Source organism: Osmia lignaria, unplaced genomic scaffold (assembly GCF_051020975.1).
Source record: "Osmia lignaria lignaria isolate PbOS001 unplaced genomic scaffold, iyOsmLign1 scaffold0006, whole genome shotgun sequence".
NCBI lineage: Eukaryota > Metazoa > Arthropoda > Insecta > Hymenoptera > Megachilidae > Osmia > Osmia lignaria.
Window position 1 is genome coordinate 16,524,980 of NW_027478163.1, and position 23,548 is coordinate 16,548,527.

The window sequence follows — 23,548 nt, forward strand, 5'->3', positions numbered from 1 at the left end:
CGAGATATTTCTTCTTCTTGTTGTTCTTCTTCTGCACAGCTAAACTGGTAGTGGCATTTCCAGCTCGCAGTAGTGCCGAGTTATCTCAAAGAAAGGGGCCACGGTGTTTCTGTATCTCTATTATGTTGGTGCGGCTTCGGAACTTTTAAATATCTTGATATATCTCGAGAACTACGCATCTGATCAAAAAATATCATAGAACATAAAAAGTAGAAAACTTAATTCTCTACAAAAAAGGTCTCTCAACATTTTGCCATAGCTCGCTTCGTTTCCGAGATATATGCAGATTTATCTCAAGGGAAGGGGCCTGACGGACATATTTCGAGATATTTATTCTTCTTGTTGTTCTTCTTCTGCACAGCTAAGCTGGAAGTGGCATTTGCAGCTCGCAATAGTGCAGAGTTATCTCAAAGAAAGGGGCCACGGTGTTTCTGTATCTCTATTATGTTGGTGCGGCTTCGGAACTTTTAAATATCTTGATATATCTCGAGAACTACGCATCTGATCGAAAAATATCATAGAACATAAAAAGTAGGAAACTTAATTCTCTACAAAACAGGTCTCTTAACATTTTGCCATAGCTCGCTTCGTTTCCGAGATATTTGCAGATTTATCTCAAGGGAAGGGGCCTGACGGACATATTTCGAGATATTTCTTCTTCTTGTTGTTCTTCTTCTGCACAGCTAAGCTGGAAGTGGCATTTGCAGCTCGCAGTAGTGCAGAGTTATCTCAAAGAAAGGGGCCACGGTGTTTCTGTATCTCTATTATGTTGGTGCGGCTTCGGAACTTTTAAATATCTTGATATATCTCGAGAACTACGCATCTGATCAAAAAATATCATAGAACATAAAAAGTAGGAATCCTAATTTTCTACAAAAAAGGTCTCTTAACATTTTGCCGTAGCTCGCTTCGTTTCCGAGATATTTGCAGATTTATCTCAAGGGAAGGGGCCTGACGGACATATTTCCAGATATTTCTTCTTCTTGTTGTTCTTCTTCTGCACAGCTAAGCTGGAAGTGGCATTTGCAGCTCGCAATAGTGCAGAGTTATCTCAAAGAAAGGGGCCACGGTGTGTCTGTATCTCTATTATGTTGGTGCGGCTTCGGAACTTTTAAATATCTTGATATATCTCGAGAACTACGCATCTGATCAAAAAATATCATAGAACATAAAAAGTAGGAAACTTAATTCTCTACAAATAAGGTCTCTTAACATTTTGCCATAGCGCGCTTCGTTTCCGAGATATTTGCAGATTTATCTCAAGGGAAGGGGCCTGACGGACATATTTCGAGATATTTCTTCTTCTTGTTGTTCTTCTTCTGCACAGCTAAGGTGGAAGTGGCATTTGCAGCTCGCAATAGTGCAGAGTTATCTCAAAGAAAGGGGCCACGGTGTTTCTGTATCTCTATTATGTTGGTGCGGCTTCGGAACTTTCAAATATCTTGATATATCTCGAGAACTACGCATCTGATCAAAAAATATCATAGAACATAAAAAGTAGGAAACTTAATTCTCTACAAAAAAGGTCTCTTAACATTTTGCCATAGCTCGCTTCGTTTCCAAGATACTTGCAGATTTATCTCAAGGGAAGGGGCCTGACGGACATATTTCGAGATATTTCTTCTTCTTGTTGTTCTTCTTCTGCACAGCTAAACTGGAAGTGGCATTTCCAGCTCGCAGTAGTGCCGAGTTATCTCAAAGAAAGGGGCCACGGTGTTTCTGTATCTCTATTATGTTGGTGCGGCTTCGGAACTTTTAAATATCTTGATATATCTCGAGAACTACGCATCTGATCAAAAAATATCATAGAACATAAAAAGTAGAAAACTTAATTCTCTACAAAAAAGGTCTCTCAACATTTTGCCATAGCTCGCTTCGTTTCCGAGATATATGCAGATTTATCTCAAGGGAAGGGGCCTGACGGACATATTTCGAGATATTTCTTCTTCTTGTTGTTCTTCTTCTGCACAGCTAAGCTGGAAGTGGCATTTGCAGCTCGCAATAGTGCAGAGTTATCTCAAAGAAAGGGGCCACGGTGTTTCTGTATCTCTATTATGTTGGTGCGGCTTCCGAACTTTTAAATATCTTGATATATCTCGAGAACTACGCATCTGATCAAATAATATCATAGAACATAAAAAGTAGGAAACTTAATTCTCCACAAATAAGGTCTCTTAACATTTTGCCATAGCTCGCTTCGTTTCCGAGATATTTGCAGATTTATCTCAAGGGAAGGGGCCTGACGGACATATTTCGAGATATTTCTTCTTCTTGTTGGTCTTCTTCTGCACAGCTAAGCTGGAAGTGGCATTTGCAGCTCGCAATAGTGCAGAGTTATCTCGAAGAAAGGGGCCACGGTGTTTCTGTATCTCTATTATGTTGGTGCTGCTTCGGAACTTTTAAATATCTCGATATATCTCGAAAACTACGCTTCTGATCAAAAAATATCATAGAACATAAATTGTAGGAAACATAATTCTCTACAAAAAACGTCTCTTAACATTTTGCCATAGCTCGCTTCGTTTCCGAGATATTTGCAGATTTATCTCGAGGGAAGGGGCCTGACGGACATATTTCGAGATATTTCTTCTTCTTGTTGTTCTTCTTCTGCACAGCTAAGCTGGAAGTGGCATTTGCAGCTCGCAATAGTGCAGAGTTATCTCAAAGAAAGGGGCCACGGTGTTTCTGTATCTCTATTATGTTGGTGCGGCTTCGGAACTTTAAAATATCTTGATATATCTCGAGAACTACGCATCTGATCAAAAAATATCATAGAACATAAAAAGTAGGAAACTTAATTCTCTACAAAAAAGGTCTCTTAACATTTTGCCATAGCTCGCTTCGTTTCCAAGATACTTGCAGATTTATCTCAAGGGAAGGGGCCTGACGGACATATTTCGAGATATTTCTTCTTCTTGTTGTTCTTCTTCTGCACAGCTAAGCTGGAAGTGGCATTTCCAGCTCGCAGTAGTGCCGAGTTATCTCAAAGAAAGGGGCCACGGTGTTTCTGTATCTCTATTATGTTGGTGCGGCTTCGGAACTTTTAAATATCTTGATATATCTCGAGAACTACGCATCTGATCAAAAAATATCATAGAACGTAAATTGTGGGAAACTTAATTCTCTACAAAAAAGGTCTCTTAACATTTTGCCATAGCTCGCTTCGTTTCCGAGATATTTGCAGATTTATCTCGAGGGAAGGGGCCTGACGGACATGTTTCGAGATATTTCTTCTTCTTGTTGTTCTTCTTCTGCACAGCTAAGCTGGACGTGGCATTTACAGCTCGCAATAGTGCAGAGTTATCTCGAAGAAAGGGGCCACGGTGTTTCTGTATCTCTATTATGTTGGTGCGGCTTCGGAACTTTAAAATATCTTTATATATCTCGAGAACTACGCATCTGATTAAAAAATATCATAGAACGTAAAAAGTAGGAAACTTAATTCTCTACAAATAAAGTCGCTTAACATTTTGCCATAGCTCGCTTCGTTTCCGAGATATTTGCAGATTTATCTCAAGGGAAGGGGTCTGACGGACATATTTCGAGATATTTCTTCTTCTTGTTGTTCTTCTTCTGCACAGCTAAGCTGGAAGTGGCATTTGCAGCTCGCAATAGTGCAGAGTTATCTCAAAGAAAGGGGCCACGGTGTTTCTGTATCTCTATTATGTTGGTGCGGCTTCGGAACTTTTAAATATCTTGATATATCTCGAGAGCTACGCATCCGATCAAAAAATATCATAGAACATAAAAAGTAGGAAACTTAATTCTCTACAAATAAGGTCTCTTAACATTTTGCCATAGCTCGCTTCGTTTCCGAGATATTTGCAGATTTATCTCAAGGGAAGGGGCCTGACGGACATTTTTCGAGATATTTCTTCTTCTTGTTGTTCTTCTTCTGCACAGCTAAGCTGGAAGTGGCATTTGCAGCTCGCAATAGTGCAGAGTTATCTCGAAGAAAGGGGCCACGGTGTTTCTGTATCTCTATTATGTTGGTGCGGCTTCGGAACTTTAAAATATCTTTATATATCTCGAGAACTACGCATCTGATTAAAAAATATCATAGAACGTAAAAAGTAGGAAACTTAATTCTCTACAAATAAAGTCGCTTAACATTTTGCCATAGCTCGCTTCGTTTCCGAGATATTTGCAGATTTATCTCAAGGGAAGGGGCCTGACGGACATATTTCGAGATATTTCTTCTTCTTGTTGTTCTTCTTCTGCACAGCTAAGCTGGAAGTGGCATTTGCAGCTCGCAATAGTGCAGAGTTATCTCAAAGAAAGGGGCCACGGTGTTTCTGTATCTCTATTATGTTGGTGCGGCTTCGGAACTTTAAAATATCTTTATATATCTCGAGAACTACGCATCTGATTAAAAAATATCATAGAACGTAAAAAGTAGGAAACTTAATTCTCTACAAATAAAGTCGCTTAACATTTTGCCATAGCTCGCTTCGTTTCCGAGATATTTGCAGATTTATCTCAAGGGAAGGGGCCTGACGGACATATTTCGAGATATTTCTTCTTCTTGTTGTTCTTCTTCTGCACAGCTAAGCTGGAAGTGGCATTTGCAGCTCGCAATAGTGCAGAGTTATCTCAAAGAAAGGGGCCACGGTGTTTCTGTATCTCTATTATGTTGGTGCGGCTTCGGAACTTTTAAATATCTTGATATATCTCGAGAACTACGCATCTGATCAAAAAATATCATAGAACATAAAAAGTAGGAAACTTAATTCTCTACAAAAAAGGTCTCTTAACATTTTGCCATAGCTCGCTTCGTTTCCAAGATACTTGCAGATTTATCTCAATGGAAGGGGCCTGACGGACATATTTCGAGATATTTCTTCTTCTTGTTGTTCTTCTTCTGCACAGCTAAACTGGAAGTGGCATTTCCAGCTCGCAGTAGTGCCGAGTTATCTCAAAGAAAGGGGCCACGGTGTTTCTGTATCTCTATTATGTTGGTGCGGCTTCGGAACTTTTAAATATCTTGATATATCTCGAGAACTACGCATCTGATCAAAAAATATCATAGAACATAAAAAGTAGAAAACTTAATTCTCTACAAAAAAGGTCTCTCAACATTTTGCCATAGCTCGCTTCGTTTCCGAGATATATGCAGATTTATCTCAAGGGAAGGGGCCTGACGGACATATTTCGAGATATTTCTTCTTCTTGTTGTTCTTCTTCTGCACAGCTAAACTGGAAGTGGCATTTCCAGCTCGCAATAGTGCAGAGTTATCTGAAAGAAAGGGGCCACGGTGTTTCTGTATCTCTATTATGTTGGTGCGGCTTCGGAACTTTTAAATATCTTGATATATCTCTAGAACTACGCATCTGATCAAATAATATCATAGAACATAAAAAGTAGGAAACTTAATTCTCCACAAAAAAGGTCTCTTAACATTTTGCCATAGCTCGCTTCGCTTCCGAGATATATGCAGATTTATCTCAAGGGAAGGGGCCTGACGGACATATTTCGAGATATTTCTTCTTCTTGTTGTTCTTCTTCTGCACAGCTAAGCTGGAAGTGGCATTTGCAGCTCGCAATAGTGCAGAGTTATCTCAAAGAAAGGGGCCACGGTGTTTCTGTATCTCTATTATGTTGGTGCGGCTTCGGAACTTTTAAATATCTTGATATATCTCGAGAACTACGCATCCGATCAAAAAATATCATACAACATAAAAAGTAGGAAACTTAATTCTCTACAAAAAAGGTCTCTTAACATTTTGCCATTGCTCGCTTCGTTTCCGAGATATTTGCAGATTTATCTCGAGGGAAGGGGCCTGACGGACATATTTCGAGATATTTCTTCTTCTTGTTGTTCTTCTTCTGCACAGCTAAGCTGGACGTGGCATTTACAGCTCGCAATAGTGCAGAGTTATCTCAAAGAAAGGGGCCACGGTGTTTCTGTATCTCTATTATGTTGGTGCGGCTTCGGAACTTTTAAATATCTTGATATATCTCGAGAACTACGCATCTGATCAAAAAATATCATGGAACATAAAAAGGAGGAAACTTAATTCTCAACAAAAAAGGTCTCTAAACATTTTGCCATAGCTCGCTTCGTTTCCGAGATATTTGCAGATTTATCTCAAGGGAAGGGGCCTGACGGACATATTTCGAGATATTTCTTCTTCTTGTTGTTCTTCATCTGCACAGGTAAACTAGAAGTGGCATTTCCAGCTCGCAGTAGTGCAGAGTTATCTCAAAGAAAGGGGCCACGGTGTTTCTGTATCTCTATTATGTTGGTGCGGCTTCGGAACTTTAAAATATCTTGATATATCTCGAGAACTACGCATCTGATCAAAAAATATCATAGAACGTAAAAAGTAGGAAACTTAATTCTCTACAAATAAAGTCGCTTAACATTTTGCCATAGCTCGCTTCGTTTCCGAGATATTTGCAGATTTATCTCGAGGGAAGGGGCCTGACGGACATATTTCGAGATATTTCCTCTTCTTCTTGTTCTTCTTCTGCACAGCTAAACTGGAAGTGGCATTTCCAGCTCGCAATAGCGCAGAGTTATCTCAAAGAAAGGGGCCACGGTGTTTCTGTATCTCTATTATGTTGGTGCGGCTTCGGAACTTTTAAATATCTTGATATATCTCGAGAACTACGCATCTGATCAAATAATATCATAGAACATAAAAAGTAGGAAACTTAATTCTCTACAAATAAGGTCTCTTAACATTTTGCCATAGCTCGCTTCGTTTCCGAGATATTTGCAGATTTATCTCAAGGGAAGGGGCCTGACGGACATATTTAGAGATATTTCTTCTTCTTGTTGGTCTTCTTCTGCACAGCTAAGCTGGAAGTGGCATTTGCAGCTCGCAATGGTGCAGAGTACTCTCAAAGAAAGGGGCCACGGTGTTTCTGTATCTCTACTATGTTGGTGGGGCTTCGGATCTTTTAAATATCTCGATATATCTCGAAAACTACGCTTCTGATCAAAAAATATTATAGAACCTAAATTGTGGGAAATATAATTCTCTACAAAAAAGGTCTCTTAACATTTTGCCATAGCTCGTTTCGTTTCCGAGATATTTGCAGATATATCTCAAGGGAAGGGGCCTGACGGACATATTTCGAGATATTTCCTCTTCTTGTTGTTCTTCTTCTGCACAGCTAAACTGGAAGTGGCATTTCCAGCTCGCAATAGCGCAGAGTTATCTCAAAGAAAGGGGCCACGGTGTTTCTGTATCTCTATTATGTTGGTGCGGCTTCGGAACTTTTAAATATCTTGATATATCTCGAGAACTACGCATCTGATCAAAAAATATCATAGAACATAAAAAGTAGGAAACCTAATTCTCTACAAATAAGGTCTCTTAACATTTTGCCATAGCTCGCTTCGTTTCCGAGATATTTGCAGATTTATCTCAAGGGAAGGGGCCCGACGGACATTTTTCGAGATATTTCTTCTTCTTGTTGTTCTTCTTCTGCACAGCTAAGCTGGAAGTGGCATTTGCAGCTCGCAATAGTGCAGAGTTATCTCGAAGAAAGGGGCCACGGTGTTTCTGTATCTCTATTATGTTGGTGCGGCTTCGGATCTTTTAAATATCTCGATATATCTCGAAAACTACGCTTCTGATCAAAAAATATCATAGAACATAAATTGTAGGAAACATAATTCTCTACAAAAAAGGTCTCTAAACATTTTGCCATAGCTCGCTTCGTTTCCGAGATATTTGCAGATTTATCTCGAGGGAAGGGGCCTGACGGACATATTTCGAGATATTTCTTCTTCTTGTTGTTCTTCTTCTGCACAGCTAAGCTGGAAGCGGCATTTGCGTCTCGCACTAGTGCAGAGTTATCTCAAAGAAAGGGGCCACGGTGTTTCTGTATCTCTATTATGTTGGTGCAGCTTCGGATCTTTTAAATATCTCGATATATCTCGAAAACTACGCTTCTGATCAAAAAATATCATAGAACATAAATTGTAGGAAACATAATTCTCTACAAAAAAGGTCTCTAAACATTTTGCCATAGCTCGCTTCGTTTCCGAGATATTTGCAGATTTATCTCGAGGGAAGGGGCCTGACGGACATATTTCGAGATATTTCTTCTTCTTGTTGTTCTTCTTCTGCACAGCTAAGCTGGAAGTGGCATTTGCAGCTCGCAATAGTGCAGAGTTATCTCAAAGAAAGGGGCCACGGTGTTTCTGTATCTCTATTATGTTGGTGCGGCTTCGGAACTTTTAAATATCTTGATATATCTCGAGCACTACGCATCCGATCAAAAAATATCATACAACATAAAAAGTAGGAAACTTAATTCTCTACAAAAAAGGTCTCTTAACATTTTGCCATTGCTCGCTTCGTTTCCGAGATATTTGCAGATTTATCTCGAGGGAAGGGGCCTGACGGACATATTTCGAGATATTTCTTCTTCTTGTTGTTCTTCTTCTGCACAGCTAAGCTGGACGTGGCATTTACAGCTCGCAATAGTGCAGAGTTATCTCAAAGAAAGGGGCCACGGTGTTTCTGTATCTCTATTATGTTGGTGCGGCTTCGGAACTTTTAAATATCTTGATATATCTCGAGAACTACGCATCTGATCAAAAAATATCATGGAACATAAAAAGGAGGAAACTTAATTCTCAACAAAAAAGGTCTCTAAACATTTTGCCATAGCTCGCTTCGTTTCCGAGATATTTGCAGATTTATCTCAAGGGAAGGGGCCTGACGGACATATTTCGAGATATTTCTTCTTCTTGTTGTTCTTCATCTGCACAGGTAAACTAGAAGTGGCATTTCCAGCTCGCAGTAGTGCAGAGTTATCTCAAAGAAAGGGGCCACGGTGTTTCTGTATCTCTATTATGTTGGTGCGGCTTCGGAACTTTAAAATATCTTGATATATCTCGAGAACTACGCATCTGATCAAAAAATATCATAGAACGTAAAAAGTAGGAAACTTAATTCTCTACAAATAAAGTCGCTTAACATTTTGCCATAGCTCGCTTCGTTTCCGAGATATTTGCAGATTTATCTCGAGGGAAGGGGCCTGACGGACATATTTCGAGATATTTCCTCTTCTTCTTGTTCTTCTTCTGCACAGCTAAACTGGAAGTGGCATTTCCAGCTCGCAATAGCGCAGAGTTATCTCAAAGAAAGGGGCCACGGTGTTTCTGTATCTCTATTATGTTGGTGCGGCTTCGGAACTTTTAAATATCTTGATATATCTCGAGAACTACGCATCTGATCAAATAATATCATAGAACATAAAAAGTAGGAAACTTAATTCTCTACAAATAAGGTCTCTTAACATTTTGCCATAGCTCGCTTCGTTTCCGAGATATTTGCAGATTTATCTCAAGGGAAGGGGCCTGACGGACATATTTAGAGATATTTCTTCTTCTTGTTGGTCTTCTTCTGCACAGCTAAGCTGGAAGTGGCATTTGCAGCTCGCAATGGTGCAGAGTACTCTCAAAGAAAGGGGCCACGGTGTTTCTGTATCTCTATTATGTTGGTGCGGCTTCGGATCTTTTAAATATCTCGATATATCTCGAAAACTACGCTTCTGATCAAAAAATATTATAGAACCTAAATTGTGGGAAATATAATTCTCTACAAAAAAGGTCTCTTAACATTTTGCCATAGCTCGTTTCGTTTCCGAGATATTTGCAGATATATCTCAAGGGAAGGGGCCTGACGGACATATTTCGAGATATTTCCTCTTCTTGTTGTTCTTCTTCTGCACAGCTAAACTGGAAGTGGCATTTCCAGCTCGCAATAGCGCAGAGTTATCTCAAAGAAAGGGGCCACGGTGTTTCTGTATCTCTATTATGTTGGTGCGGCTTCGGAACTTTTAAATATCTTGATATATCTCGAGAACTACGCATCTGATCAAAAAATATCATAGAACATAAAAAGTAGGAAACCTAATTCTCTACAAATAAGGTCTCTTAACATTTTGCCATAGCTCGCTTCGTTTCCGAGATATTTGCAGATTTATCTCAAGGGAAGGGGCCCGACGGACATTTTTCGAGATATTTCTTCTTCTTGTTGTTCTTCTTCTGCACAGCTAAGCTGGAAGTGGCATTTGCAGCTCGCAATAGTGCAGAGTTATCTCGAAGAAAGGGGCCACGGTGTTTCTGTATCTCTATTATGTTGGTGCGGCTTCGGATCTTTTAAATATCTCGATATATCTCGAAAACTACGCTTCTGATCAAAAAATATCATAGAACATAAATTGTAGGAAACATAATTCTCTACAAAAAAGGTCTCTAAACATTTTGCCATAGCTCGCTTCGTTTCCGAGATATTTGCAGATTTATCTCGAGGGAAGGGGCCTGACGGACATATTTCGAGATATTTCTTCTTCTTGTTGTTCTTCTTCTGCACAGCTAAGCTGGAAGCGGCATTTGCGTCTCGCACTAGTGCAGAGTTATCTCAAAGAAAGGGGCCACGGTGTTTCTGTATCTCTATTATGTTGGTGCAGCTTCGGATCTTTTAAATATCTCGATATATCTCGAAAACTACGCTTCTGATCAAAAAATATCATAGAACATAAATTGTAGGAAACATAATTCTCTACAGAAAAGGTCTCTTAACATTTTGCCATAGCTCGTTTCGTTTCCGAGATATTTGCAGATATATCTCAAGGGAAGGGGCCTGACGGACATATTTCGAGATATTTCCTCTTCTTGTTGTTCTTCTTCTGCACAGCTAAACTGGAAGTGGCATTTCCAGCTCGCAATAGCGCAGAGTTATCTCAAAGAAAGGGGCCACGGTGTTTCTGTATCTCTATTATGTTGGTGCGGCTTCGGAACTTTTAAATATCTTGATATATCTCGAGAACTACGCATCTGATCAAAAAATATCATAGAACATAAAAAGTAGGAAACCTAATTCTCTACAAATAAGGTCTCTTAACATTTTGCCATAGCTCGCTTCGTTTCCGAGATATTTGCAGATTTATCTCAAGGGAAGGGGCCCGACGGACATTTTTCGAGATATTTCTTCTTCTTGTTGTTCTTCTTCTGCACAGCTAAGCTGGAAGTGGCATTTGCAGCTCGCAATAGTGCAGAGTTATCTCGAAGAAAGGGGCCACGGTGTTTCTGTATCTCTATTATGTTGGTGCGGCTTCGGATCTTTTAAATATCTCGATATATCTCGAAAACTACGCTTCTGATCAAAAAATATCATAGAACATAAATTGTAGGAAACATAATTCTCTACAAAAAAGGTCTCTAAACATTTTGCCATAGCTCGCTTCGTTTCCGAGATATTTGCAGATTTATCTCGAGGGAAGGGGCCTGACGGACATATTTCGAGATATTTCTTCTTCTTGTTGTTCTTCTTCTGCACAGCTAAGCTGGAAGCGGCATTTGCGTCTCGCACTAGTGCAGAGTTATCTCAAAGAAAGGGGCCACGGTGTTTCTGTATCTCTATTATGTTGGTGCAGCTTCGGATCTTTTAAATATCTCGATATATCTCGAAAACTACGCTTCTGATCAAAAAATATCATAGAACATAAATTGTAGGAAACATAATTCTCTACAGAAAAGGTCTCTTAACATTTTGCCATAGCTCGTTTCGTTTCCGAGATATTTGCAGATATATCTCAAGGGAAGGGGCCTGACGGACATATTTCGAGATATTTCTTCTTCTTGTTGTTCTTCTTCCGCACAGCTAAGCTGGAAGTGGCATTTACAGTTCGCAATAGTGCAGAGTTATCTCAAAGAAAGGGGCCACGGTGTTTCTGTATCTCTGTTATGTTGGTGCGGCTTCGGAACTTTTAAATATCTTGATATATCTCGAGAACTACGCATCTGATCAAAAAATATCATAGAACATAAAAAGTAAGAAACTTAATTCTCTACAAAAGAGGTCTCTTAACATTTTCCCATAGCTCGCTTCGTTTCCGAGATATTTGCAGATTTATCTCAAGGGAAGGGGCCTGACGGACATTTTTCGAGATATTTCTTCTTCTTGTTGTTCTTCTTCTGCACAGCTAAGCTGGAAGTGGCATTTGCAGCTCGCAATAGTGCAGAGTTATCTCGAAGAAAGGGGCCACGGTGTTTCTGTATCTCTATTATGTTGGTGCGGCTTCGGAACTTTTAAATATCTCGATATATCTCGAAAACTACGCTTCTGATCAAAAAATATCATAGAACATAAATTGTAGGAAACATAATTGTCTACAAAAAACGTCTCTTAACATTTTGCCATAGCTCGCTTCGTTTCCGAGATATTTGCAGATATATCTCAAGGGAAGGGGCCTGACGGACATATTTCGAGATATTTCTTCTTCTTGTTGTTCTTCTTCCGCACAGCTAAGCTGGAAGTGGCATTTACAGTTCGCAATAGTGCAGAGTTATCTCAAAGAAAGGGGCCACGGTGTTTCTGTATCTCTGTTATGTTGGTGCGGCTTCGGAACTTTTAAATATCTTGATATATCTCGAGAACTACGCATCTGATCAAAAAATATCATAGAACATAAAAAGTAAGAAACTTAATTCTCTACAAAAGAGGTCTCTTAACATTTTCCCATAGCTCGCTTCGTTTCCGAGATATTTGCAGATTTATCTCAAGGGAAGGGGCCTGACGGACATATTTCGAGATATTTCTTCTTCTTGTTGTTCTTCTTCTGCACAGCTAAGCTGGAAGTGGCATTTGCGGCTCGCACTAGTGCAGAGTTATCTCAAAGAAAGGGGCCACGGTGTTTCTGTATCCCTATTATGTTGGTGCGGCTTCGGAACTTTCTATATCTCGATATATCTCGAAAACTACGCTTCTGATCAAAAAATATCATAGAACATAAATTGTAGGAAACATAATTCTCTACAAAAAACGTCTATTAACATTTTGCCATAGCTCGCTTCGTTTCCGAGATATTTGCAGATTCAGCTCAAAGGAACTGGCCTGACGGACATATTTCGAGATATTTCTTCTTCTTGTTGTTCTTCCTCTGCACAGCTAAGCTGGAAGTGGCATTTGCAGCTCGCAATAGTGCAGAGTTATCTCAAAGAAAGGGGCCACGGTGTTTCTGTATCTCTATTATGTTGGTGCGGCTTCGGAACTTTTAAATATCTTGATATATCTCGAGAACTACGCATCTGATCAAAAAATATCATAGAACATAAAAAGTAGGAAACTTAATTCTCTACAAGAAAGGTCTCTTAACATTTTGCCATAGCTCGCTTCGTTTCCGAGATATTTGCATATTTATCTCAAGGGAAGGGGCCTGACGGACATATTTCGAGATATTTCTTGTTCTTGTTGTTCTTCTTCTGCACAGCTAAGCTGGAAGTGGCATTTGCGGCTCGCACTAGTGCAGAGTTATCTCAAAGAAAGGGGCCACGGTGTTTCTGTATCTCTATTATGTTGGTGCGGCTTCGGAACTTTTTAATATCTCGATATATCTCGAAAACTACGCTTCTGATCAAAAAATATTATAGAACATAAATTGTAGGAAACATAATTCTCTACAAAAAAGGTCTCTTAACATTTTGCCATAGCAAGCTTCGTTTCCGAGATATTTGCAGATATATCTCAAGGGAAGGGACCTGACGGACATATTTCGAGATATTTCTTCTTCTTGTTGTTCTTCTTCTGCACAGCTAAGCTGGAAGTGGCATTTACAGCTCGCAATAGTGCAGAGTTATCTCAAAGAAAGGGGCCACGGTGTTTCTGTATCTCTATTATTTTGGTGCGGCTTCGGAACTTTTAAATATCTTGATATATCTCGAGAACTACGCATCTGATCAAAAAATATCATAGAACATAGAAAGTAGGAAACGTAATTCTCTACAAAAAAGGTCTCTTAACATTTTGCCATAGCTCGCTTCGTTTCCGAGATATTTGCAGATTTATCTCAAGGGAAGGGGCCTGACGGAAATATTTCGAGATATTTCTTCTTCTTGTTGTTCTTCTTCTGCACAGCTAAGCTGGAAGTGGCATTTGCAGCTCGCAATAGTGCAGAGTTATCTCAAAGAAAGGGGCCACGGTGTTTCTGTATCTCTATTATGTTGGTGCGGCTTCGGAACTTTTAAATATCTTGATATATCTCGAGAACTACGCATCTGATCAAAAAATATCATAGAACATAAAAAGTAGGAAACTTAATTCTCTATAAAAAAGGTCTCTTAACATTTTGCCATAGCTCTCTTCGTCTCCGAGATATTTGCAGATTTATCTCAAGGGAAGGGGCCTGACGGACATATTTCGAGATATTTCTTCTTCTTGTTGTTCTTCTTCTGCACAGCTAAGCTGGAAGTGGCATTTGCAGCTCGCAGTAGTGCAGAGTTATCTCAAAGAAAGGGGCCACGGTGTTTCTTTATCTCTATTATGTTGGTGCGGCTTCGGAACTTTTAAATATCTTGATATATCTCGAGAACTACGCATCTGATCAAAAAATATCATAGAACATAAAAAGTAGGAAACTTAATTCTCTACAAAAAAGGTCTCTTAACATTTTGCCATAGCTCGCTTCGTTTCCGAGATATTTGCATATTTATCTCAAGGGAAGGGGCCTGACGGACATATTTCGAGATATTTCTTCTTCTTGTTGTTCTTCTTCCGCACAGCTAAACTGGAAGTGGCATTTCCAGCTCGCAATAGTGCAGAGTTATCTCGAAGAAAGGGGCCACGGTGTTTCTGTATCTCTATTATGTTGGTGCGGCTTCGGAACTTTTGGATATCTTGATATATCTCGAAAACTACGCTTCTGATTAAAAAATATCATAGAACATAAATTGTAGGAAACATAATTCTCTACAAAAAAGGTCTCTTAACATTTTGCCATAGCTCGTTTCGTTTCCGAGATATTTGCAGATATATCTCAAGGGAAGGGGCCTGACGGACATATTTCGAGATATTTCCTCTTCTTGTTGTTCTTCTTCTGCACAGCTAAACTGGAAGTGGCATTTCCAGCTCGCAATAGCGCAGAGTTATCTCAAAGAAAGGGGCCACGGTGTTTCTGTATCTCCATTATGTTGGTGCGTCTTCGGAACTTTTAAATATCTCGATATATCTCGAAAACTACGCTTCTGATCAAAAAATATCATAGAACATAAATTGTAGGAAACATAATTCTCTACAAAGAACGTCTCTTAACATTTTGCCATAGCTCGCTTCGTTTCCGAGATATTTGCAGATATATCTCAAGGGAAGGGGCCTGACGGACATATTTCGAGATATTTCTTCTTCTTGTTGTTCTTCTTCCGCACAGCTAAGCTGGAAGTGGCATTTACAGTTCGCAATAGTGCAGAGTTATCTCAAAGAAAGGGGCCACGGTGTTTCTGTATCTCTGTTATGTTGGTGCGGCTTCGGAACTTTTAAATATCTTGATATATCTCGAGAACTACGCATCTGATCAAAAAATATCATAGAACATAAAAAGTAAGAAACTTAATTCTCTACAAAAGAGGTCTCTTAACATTTTCCCATAGCTCGCTTCGTTTCCGAGATATTTGCAGATTTATCTCAAGGGAAGGGGCCTGACGGACATATTTCGAGATATTTCTTCTTCTTCTTGTTCTTCTTCTGCACAGCTAAACTGGAAGTGGCATTTCCAGCTCGCAATAGCGCAGAGTTATCTCAAAGAAAGGGGCCACGGTGTTTCTGTATCTCTATTATGTTGGTGCGGCTTCGGAACTTTTAAATATCTTGATATATCTCGAGAACTACGCATCTGATCAAATAATATCATAGAACATAAAAAGTAGGAAACTTAATTCTCTACAAATAAGGTCTCTTAACATTTTGCCATAGCTCGCTTCGTTTCCGAGATATTTGCAGATTTATCTCAAGGGAAGGGGCCTGACGGACATATTTAGAGATATTTCTTCTTCTTGTTGGTCTTCTTCTGCACAGCTAAGCTGGAAGTGGCATTTGCAGCTCGCAATGGTGCAGAGTACTCTCAAAGAAAGGGGCCACGGTGTTTCTGTATCTCTATTATGTTGGTGCGGCTTCGGATCTTTTAAATATCTCGATATATCTCGAAAACTACGCTTCTGATCAAAAAATATCATAGAACATAAATTGTAGGAAACATAATTCTCTACAAAAAAGGTCTCTAAACATTTTGCCATAGCTCGCTTCGTTTCCGAGATATTTGCAGATTTATCTCGAGGGAAGGGGCCTGACGGACATATTTCGAGATATTTCTTCTTCTTGTTGTTCTTCTTCTGCACAGCTAAGCTGGAAGCGGCATTTGCGTCTCGCACTAGTGCAGAGTTATCTCAAAGAAAGGGGCCACGGTGTTTCTGTATCTCTATTATGTTGGTGCAGCTTCGGATCTTTTAAATATCTCGATATATCTCGAAAACTACGCTTCTGATCAAAAAATATCATAGAACATAAATTGTAGGAAACATAATTCTCTACAGAAAAGGTCTCTTAACATTTTGCCATAGCTCGTTTCGTTTCCGAGATATTTGCAGATATATCTCAAGGGAAGGGGCCTGACGGACATATTTCGAGATATTTCCTCTTCTTGTTGTTCTTCTTCTGCACAGCTAAACTGGAAGTGGCATTTCCAGCTCGCAATAGCGCAGAGTTATCTCAAAGAAAGGGGCCACGGTGTTTCTGTATCTCTATTATGTTGGTGCGGCTTCGGAACTTTTAAATATCTTGATATATCTCGAGAACTACGCATCTGATCAAAAAATATCATAGAACATAAAAAGTAGGAAACTTAATTCTCTACAAATAAGGTCTCTTAACATTTTGCAATAGCTCGCTTCGTTTCCGAGATATTTGCAGATTTATCTCAAGGGAAGGGGCCTGACGGACATTTTTCGAGATATTTCTTCTTCTTGTTGTTCTTCTTCTGCACAGCTAAGCTGGAAGTGGCATTTGCAGCTCGCAATAGTGCAGAGTTATCTCGAAGAAAGGGGCCACGGTGTTTCTGTATCTCTATTATGTTGGTGCGGCTTCGGAACTTTTAAATATCTCGATATATCTCGAAAACTACGCTTCTGATCAAAAAATATCATAGAACATAAATTGTAGGAAACATAATTCTCTACAAAAAACGACTCTTAACATTTTGCCATAGCTCGCTTCGTTTCCGAGATATTTGCAGATATATCTCAAGGGAAGGGGCCTGACGGACATATTTCGAGATATTTCTTCTTCTTGTTGTTCTTCTTCCGCACAGCTAAGCTGGAAGTGGCATTTACAGTTCGCAATAGTGCAGAGTTATCTCAAAGAAAGGGGCCACGGTGTTTCTGTATCTCTGTTATGTTGGTGCGGCTTCGGAACTTTTAAATATCTTGATATATCTCGAGAACTACGCATCTGATCAAAAAATATCATAGAACATAAAAAGTAAGAAACTTAATTCTCTACAAAAGAGGTCTCTTAACATTTTCCCATAGCTCGCTTCGTTTCCGAGATATTTGCAGATTTATCTCAAGGGAAGGGGCCTGACGGACATTTTTCGAGATATTTCTTCTTCTTGTTGTTCTTCTTCTGCACAGCTAAGCTGGAAGTGGCATTTGCAGCTCGCAATAGTGCAGAGTTATCTCGAAGAAAGGGGCCACGGTGTTTCTGTATCTCTATTATGTTGGTGCGGCTTCGGAACTTTTAAATATCTCGATATATCTCGAAAACTACGCTTCTGATCAAAAAATATCATAGAACATAAATTGTAGGAAACATAATTGTCTACAAAAAACGTCTCTTAACATTTTGCCATAGCTCGCTTCGTTTCCGAGATATTTGCAGATATATCTCAAGGGAAGGGGCCTGACGGACATATTTCGAGATATTTCTTCTTCTTGTTGTTCTTCTTCCGCACAGCTAAGCTGGAAGTGGCATTTACAGTTCGCAATAGTGCAGAGTTATCTCAAAGAAAGGGGCCACGGTGTTTCTGTATCTCTGTTATGTTGGTGCGGCTTCGGAACTTTTAAATATCTTGATATATCTCGAGAACTACGCATCTGATCAAAAAATATCATAGAAGATAAAAAGTAAGAAACTTAATTCTCTACAAAAGAGGTCTCTTAACATTTTCCCATAGCTCGCTTCGTTTCCGAGATATTTGCAGATTTATCTCAAGGGAAGGGGCCTGACGGACATATTTCGAGATATTTCTTCTTCTTGTTGTTCTTCTTCTGCACAGCTAAGCTGGAAGTGGCATTTGCGGCTCGCACTAGTGCAGAGTTATCTCAAAGAAAGGGGCCACGGTGTTTCTGTATCCCTATTATGTTGGTGCGGCTTCGGAACTTTCTATATCTCGATATATCTCGAAAACTACGCTTCTGATCAAAAAATATCATAGAATATAAATTGTAGGAAACATAATTCTCTACAAAAAACGTCTCTTAACATTTTGCCATAGCTCGCTTCGTTTCCGAGATATTTGCAGATTCAGCTCAAAGGAACTGGCCTGACGGACATATTTCGAGATATTTCTTCTTCTTGTTGTTCTTCCTCTGCACAGCTAAGCTGGAAGTGGCATTTGCAGCTCGCAATAGTGCAGAGTTATCTCAAAGAAAGGGGCCACGGTGTTTCTGTATCTCTATTATGTTGGTGCGGCTTCGGAACTTTTAAATATCTTGATATATCTCGAGAACTACGCATCTGATCAAAAAATATCATAGAACATAAAAAGTAGGAAACTTAATTCTCTACAAGAAAGGTCTCTTAACATTTTGCCATAGCTCGCTTCGTTTCCGAGATATTTGCATATTTATCTCAAGGGAAGGGGCCTGACGGACATATTTCGAGATATTTCTTGTTCTTGTTGTTCTTCTTCTGCACAGCTAAGCTGGAAGTGGCATTTGCGGCTCGCACTAGTGCAGAGTTATCTCAAAGAAAGGGGCCACGGTGTTTCTGTATCTCTATTATGTTGGTGCGGCTTCGGAACTTTTTAATATCTCGATATATCTCGAAAACTACGCTTCTGATCAAAAAATATTATAGAACATAAATTGTAGGAAACATAATTCTCTACAAAAAAGGTCTCTCAACATTTTGCCATAGCTCGCTTCGTTTCCGAGATATTTGCAGATTTATCTCAAGGGAAGTGGCCTGACGGACATATTTCGAGATATTTCTTCTTCTTGTTGTTCTTCTTCTGCACAGCTAAGCTGGAAGTGGCATTTGCTTCTCGCAATAGTGCAGAGTTATCTCAAAGAAAGGGGCCACGGTGTTTCTGTATCTCTATTATGTTGGTGCGGCTTCGGAACTTTTAAATATCTTGATATATCTCGAGAACTACGCATCCGATCAAAAAATATCATACAACATAAAAAGTAGGAAACTTAATTCTCTACAAAAAAGGTCTTTTAACATTTTGCCATAGCTCGCTTCGTTTCCGAGATATTTGCAGATTTATCTCGAGGGAAGGGGCCTGACGGACATATTTCGAGATATTTCTTCTTCTTGTTGTTCTTCTTCTGCACAGCTAAGCTGGACGTGGCATTTACAGCTCGCAATAGTGCAGAGTTATCTCAAAGAAAGGGGCCACGGTGTTTCTGTATCTCTATTATGTTGGTGCGGCTTCGGAACTTTTAAATATCTTGATATATCTCGAGAACTACGCATCTGATCAAAAAATATCATGGAACATAAAAAGGAGGAAACTTAATTCTCAACAAAAAAGGTCTCTAAACATTTTGCCATAGCTCGCTTCGTTTCCGAGATATTTGCAGATTTATCTCAAGGGAAGGGGCCTGACGGACATATTTCGAGATATTTCTTCTTCTTGTTGTTCTTCATCTGCACAGCTAAACTAGAAGTGGCATTTCCAGCTCGCAGTAGTGCAGAGTTATCTCAAAGAAAGGGGCCACGGTGTTTCTGTATCTCTATTATGTTGGTGCGGCTTCGGAACTTTAAAATATCTTGATATATCTCGAGAACTACGCATCTGATCAAAAAATATCATAGAACGTAAAAAGTAGGAAACTTAATTCTCTACAAATAAAGTCGCTTAACATTTTGCCATAGCTCGCTTCGTTTCCGAGATATTTGCAGATTTATCTCAAGGGAAGGGGCCGGACGGACATATTTCGAGATATTTCTTCTTCTTGTTGTTCTTCTTCTGCACAGCTAAGCTGGAAGTGGCATTTGCAGCTCGCAATGGTGCAGAGTTATCTCAAAGAAAGGGGCCACGGTGTTTCTGTATCTCTATTATGTTGGTGCGGCTTCGGAACTTTTAAATATCTTGATATATCTCGAGAACTACGCATCTGATCAAAAAATATCATAGAACATAAAAAGTAGGAAACTTCATTCTCTACCAAAAAGGTCTCTTAACATTTTGCCATAGCTCGCTTCGTTTCCGAGATATATGCAGATTTATCTCAAGGGAAGGGGCCTGACGGACATATTGCGGGATATTTCTTCTTCTTGTTGTTCTTCTTCTGCACAGCTAAACAGGAAGTGGCATTTCCAGCTCGCAATAGTGCAGAGTTATCTGAAAGAAAGGGGCCACGGTGTTTCTGTATCTCTATTATGTCGGTGCGGCTTCGGAACTTTTAAATATCTTGATATATCTCGAGAACTACGCATCCGATCAAAAAATATCATAGAACATAAAAAGTAGGAAACTTAATTCTCTACAAAAAAGGTCTCTTAACATTTTGCCATACCTCGCTTCGTTTCCGAGATATTTGCAGATTTATCTCGAGGGAAGGGGTCTGACGGACATATTTCGAGATATTTCTTCTTCTTGTTGTTCTTCTTCGGCACAGCTAAGCTGGAAGCGGCATTTGCGGCTCGCACTAGTGCAGAGTTATCTCAAAGAAAGGGGCCACGGTGTTTCTGTATCTCTATTATGTTGGTGCAGCTTCGGATCTTTTAAATATCTCGATATATCTCGAAAACTACGCTTCTGATCAAAAAATATCATAGAACATAAATTGTAGGAAACATAATTCTCTACAAAAAAGGTCTCTTCACATTTTGCCATAGCTCGTTTCGTTTCCGAGATATTTGCAGATATATCTCAAGGGAAGGGGCCTGACGGACATATTTCGAGATATTTCCTCTTCTTCTTGTTCTTCTTCTGCACAGCTAAACTGGAAGTGGCATTTCCAGCTCGCAATAGCGCAGAGTTATCTTAAAGAAAGGGGCCACGGTGTTTCTGTATCTCTATTATGTTGGTGCGGCTTCGGAACTTTTAAATATCTTGATATATCTCGAGAACTACGCATCTGATCAAATAATATCATAGAACATAAAAAGTAGGAAACTTAATTCTCTACAAATAAGGTCTCTCAACATTTTGCCATAGCTCGCTTCGTTTCCGAGATATTTGCAGATTTATCTCAAGGGAAGGGGCCTGACGGACATATTTAGAGATATTTCTTCTTCTTGTTGGTCTTCTTCTGCACAGCTAAGCTGGAAGTGGCATTTGCAGCTCGCAATGGTGCAGAGTTATCTCAAAGAAAGGGGCCACGGTGTTTCTGTATCTCTATTATGTTGGTGCGGCTTCGGATCTTTTAAATATCTCGATATATCTCGAAAACTACGCTTCTGATCAAAAAATATCATAGAACCTATATTGTGGGAAATATAATTCTCTACAAAAAAGGTCTCTTAACATTTTGCCATAGCTCGTTTCGTTTCCGAGATATTTGCAGATATATCTCAAGGGAAGGGGCCTGACGGACATATTTCGAGATATTTCCTCTTCTTGTTGTTCTTCTTCTGCACAGCTAAACTGGAAGTGGCATTTCCAGCTCGCAATAGCGCAGAGTTATCTCAAAGAAAGGGGCCACGGTGTTTCTGTATCTCTATTATGTTGGTGCGGCTTCGGAACTTTTAAATATCTTGATATATCTCGAGAACTACACATCTGATCAAAAAATATCATAGAACATAAAAAGTAGGAAACCTAATTCTCTACAAATAAGGTCTCTTAACATTTTGCCATAGCTCGCTTCGTTTCCGAGATATTTGCAGATTTATCTCAAGGGAAGGGGCCTGACGGACATATTTCGAGATATTTCTTCTTCTTGTTGTTCTTCTTCTGCACAGCTAAGCTGGAAGTGGCATTTGCAGCTCGCAATAGTGCAGAGTTATCTCGAAGAAAGGGGCCACGGTGTTTCTGTATCTCTATTATGTTGGTGCGGCTTCGGATCTTTTAAATATCTCGATATATCTCGAAAACTACGCTTCTGATCAAAAAATATCATAGAACATAAATTGTAGGAAACATAATTCTCTACAAAAAAGGTCTCTAAACATTTTGCCATAGCTCGCTTCGTTTCCGAGATATTTGCAGATTTATCTCGAGGGAAGGGGCCTGACGGACATATTTCGAGATATTTCTTCTTCTTGTTGTTCTTCCTCTGCACAGCTAAGCTGGAAGTGGCATTTGCAGCTCGCAATAGTGCAGAGTTATCTCAAAGAAAGGGGCCACGGTGTTTCTGTATCTCTATTATGTTGGTGCGGCTTCGGAACTTTTAAATATCTTGATATATCTCGAGAACTACGCATCTGATCAAAAAATATCATAGAACATAAAAAGTAGGAAACTTAATTCTCTACAAAAAAGGTCTCTTAACATTTTGCCATAGCTCGCTTCGTTTCCGAGACATTTGCAGATTTATCTCAAGGGAAGGGGCCTGACGGACATATTTCGAGATATTTCTTCTTCTTGTTGTTCTTCTTCTGCACAGCTAAGCCGGAAGTTGCATTTGCGGCTCGCACTAGTGCACAGTTATCTCAAAGAAAGGGGCCACGGTGTTTCTGTATCTCTATTATGTTGGTGCGTCTTCGGAACTTTTAAATATCTCGATATATCTCGAAAACTACGCTTCTGATCAAAAAATATCATAGAACATAAATTGTAGGAAACATAATTGTCTACAAAAAACGTCTCTTAACATTTTGCCATAGCTCGCTTCGTTTCCGAGATATTTGCAGATTCAGCTCAAAGGAACTGGCCTGACGGACATATTTCGAGATATTTCTTCTTCTTGTTGTTCTTCCTCTGCACAGCTAAGCTGGAAGTGGCATTTGCAGCTCGCAATAGTGCAGAGTTATCTCAAAGAAAGGGGCCACGGTGTTTCTGTATCTCTATTATGTTGGTGCGGCTTCGGAACTTTTAAATATCTTGATATATCTCGAGAACTACACATCTGATCAAAAAATATCATAGAACATAAAAAGTAGGAAACTTAATTCTCTACAAAAAAGGTCTCTTAACATTTTGCCATAGCTCGCTTCGTTTCCGAGATATTTGCAGATTTATCTCAAGGGAAGGGGCCTGACGGACATATTTCGAGATATTTCTTCTTCTTGTTGTTCTTCTTCTGCACAGCTAAGCTGGAAGTGGCATTTGCGGCTCGCACTAGTGCAGAGTTATCTCAAAGAAAGGGGCCACGGTGTTTCTGTATCTCTATTATGTTATTGCGGCTTCGGAACTTTTAAATATCTCGATATATCTCGAAAACTACGCTTCTGATCAAAAAATATCATACAACATAAATTGTAGGAAACTTAATTCTCTACAAAAAAGGTCTCTTAACATTTTGCCATAGCTCGTTTCGTTTCCGAGATATTTGCAGATTTATCTCAAGGGAAGGGGCCTGACGGACATATTTCGAGATATTTCTTCTTCTTGTTGTTCTTCTTCTGCACAGCTAAG